Source organism: Apus apus, chromosome 10 (genome assembly GCF_020740795.1).
Source record: "Apus apus isolate bApuApu2 chromosome 10, bApuApu2.pri.cur, whole genome shotgun sequence".
Lineage (NCBI taxonomy): Eukaryota > Metazoa > Chordata > Aves > Apodiformes > Apodidae > Apus > Apus apus.
The window spans coordinates 142161-145090 of NC_067291.1; the positions used below are offsets into that span (position 1 = coordinate 142161).

Here is a 2930-nt window from a genome sequence, read left to right on the forward strand (position 1 = left end):
AACCTCTGAAATACAAAGATCCAGACTGCATGTCTCGGAGGGGCTATGCCTCCCTGTCCATGTTCACAGTGGCTGATCTACCCTATACATGCTTCTGCATTGCACAGACACGCTGAAGTTTACTGGAACTGGATGCAACAATGGATGGATGGAACTGGATGTTCCTGATAGCTATGAACTGAGACACCTCATTCCTCTTGCAGCTTATGGGCCAAGGGAAACACAAGGAACCCTTCTCAACTAGACTCTCTAGCGGAAGGGGACGAAACTTGTCAAGTCTCTGGTTCCAGGGTTGCTGAGAGCAAAAAAAGCAGCATTCCTTGCTGTGCTGACAGTCAAAAACCGTTGTGGGCAGTGGGGTTGTATGGAGGGTTGAGGGGCCAATTATAAGGAGGGCCGAGACCACTTGTATGAGGTTCCGGAAGGCCAAGGGCCAAGTCCTGCACTTGGGTAGCAACAACCGCAGGCAACGCTAGGGGCTTGGGGCGAAGGGGCTGGAATGCTGTCCAGCAGAAAAGGATTTGGGGGTGTTACTGACAGACAACGACAGAATCTGGTCATGGGAGCCATGGCAGCACATCTCCAGGACACCAGTAAGATGGCTGCAGAGATGGAGAGAGTGGTGGGCTGAGCCCGGAGCATATGGGTCATCATGGGCGGCAGCAGGGGACAGCATCACTTTTCCAGGAGGTCCCGTGGTGTAATGGTGAGCACTCTGGACTCTGAATCCAGCGATCTGAGTTCAAATCTCAGCGGGACCTCAGCCTTTTGGCTGCTCTCTCAGGCCTCCCCTCAGCATGCTTACGCCTTCACAGCCTCGCTCTTGGGTCACTTGCTTAATGCTCTCTGATTTTCCTTGGTGGCTCCTCCTGGCTGAGGGCATCAGCCACCGGCTCTGCACACGACCCACCACCTGAGGAGCAGAACAGGCAGTCCACGCCTGCCTCAAAGCAGGGTCAAGAGAGGAGCCGCTGCAGGGCCTTGCCTGTTTGTATGTTGGAGACTCTCCAACTCTCCCTGGGCAACTGTTTGACCACCCTCACAGCAAAACAGGGCTACCGCGTGTGGCATTACTTCTGTTTCCACCCCTGACAACGGCTTCTGGTTCCAACCATGTCTCTGCGGATTCCCTGTCTTTCTCTTGCCTGCTTGATTATGTTTCTTGCTCTGCTACCGGTTTGCGGCGCTCCACCAACAACGGGCAGAGCCCCATGCTTGGGATTATATTTGCTGCACGGAGACAGCACAGATTCTCCCACCTCCTTGCAGAGCTGCTAGGTGACTGAGGGAGGAGCAGAACAAACCACCCCATGTCCCCTGCTATGCTTCATAAGATCTTTAATGAGAAAGAGGATGTGCAGTGGCACAAATGTTCAGCAAAGCGGAAGATAACGGGCCCTTTCTCGAGGAGCTCAGAGCAAAGCGGAGCCAGAGGAGTCACAGAGAGGCCTGCCGTGCAGCCAGGAGCAGTGGCACAGGTCCCTCCTGCCAGGGGGGATGAGGACAGCCAGCCCGTCGGCAAGCCGTGGCCACGCTCCTGCTGCTGCAGAGGCCCCGTCTTCCTTCCCTCTCCAAAGGGGATGGTCGGCCAGCTTCAGCAGTTCAGGCGGCAGCAGGGGGAAGGCAGACACAGGCCTGAGCCCCCCAGACCAAGGGAGCCCCCAGAAGAGATGGGAACCCCCCCAGCACTGAGGGACCTGCCAACAGCAGCTGACAGGGAGGATCCCACGGCTGTGCTCTGAGGGAAAGAGGTGAGGATGGGGCCCGGCAGGGTCACCACCACCGGGGAGGCCTCGATGGCCACCGTCGAGTCAGCGCAGCGGGCGACGCAGGGCTCACTGCAGCTGCTTGCAAGTGGCGTTGGGCCACAGCTGCCGCAGGACTGTGGGAGACAGGGTCGGAAGCAAGACATCTCTCGGTGAGGGCGGCAAAGCTGAAACACAGAGCAAACACAAACCCCAGCATCAGCCTGTCCATCGTTTGCTCACATCTCTTTGTGGACGCTCTTTGCTGCCCTCCAGCTCCGTGCCCGGGAGGAACCGGCAGCTGATTTTGCCAACACGCACCGGGAGCAAAGATGTGCCTAACTGGCTCCTGATCCCACCAGGACTTCCCGCTGCACTTCCCGGTGCAATTGCATGGAAGAAGAGTGATGCAGCTACCCCAGCACAAACAGGCTGGGTTGAACAAGTGCCTCAGAAATCACCTCTTAAGAACACAGACCGTGCCTACAGCTCCCAGGGCCATCATCGTGCCCTCTGAGCTGAACGGCACGGGAAGGCTGACCCTCTCTGGGGACAGGACCCGGCACAGGGCGGTTAAAGCTCCTGTGGAAAGACTCGTCCTACCCCAGCTCCAGAACAAACAGGGCTGCATTGAAGAAGGCACTGGGTTCGCTTTCCCATCTGGGGAGAGACCACCTGCCTCAGGCAGAAATTCCGGCGGGCAGAGCGCCCTGCAGCTGAGCCCCAGCGATGTCCTCCTGCTGGAAAGAAGCCCCCGCTTCCCAGCTCCCCCCAGCCACCACCATCACCAGGGAAAGCGGACACAGCCCTTCCACAGTTCTACTGCAGGGCCAAGCTGAGGCAGCCCAAGGATCAGCCTGAGTAGCCACCACGACAGCAGTTCAGCCCACAGAGAGGGACGGAGCGGACTCAGGCTTACCTCGTTCCTCGAGGAGAGGGAGGCAAGAGAGGAGGATGCGGAGCCTGGAGCAGCGCAGGCTTTTATGCTGTGTCCCACAGCCCTGTGGGGCCACAAACATTCCTTGCTCATGAAGCATCTAAACACTGAGGAGTTGCCGCTCGCTGAGGCTTCGCTGGTGACTCTGCCATCTTCCTCCTCCTCTTCCATCCAAAATGTTGTGCTCCCCCTCCGTGCTGTCTAACCCCGATGTAATTCATTTCTGTCCTCACCAGATCTAGCTTCCT

The 2930-nt window shown here is 57.7% G+C and overlaps 1 non-coding gene across 1 annotated transcript; it reads left to right on the forward strand.

The window, feature by feature from the left end:
* The first annotated feature begins 689 nt into the window (after window positions 1-689).
* TRNAQ-CUG (transfer RNA glutamine (anticodon CUG)) lies at window positions 690-761 on the forward strand. Its single transcript has one exon. It is a non-coding gene; the product is annotated as a tRNA-Gln (tRNA).
* Window positions 762-2930: the final 2169 nt, after the last annotated feature.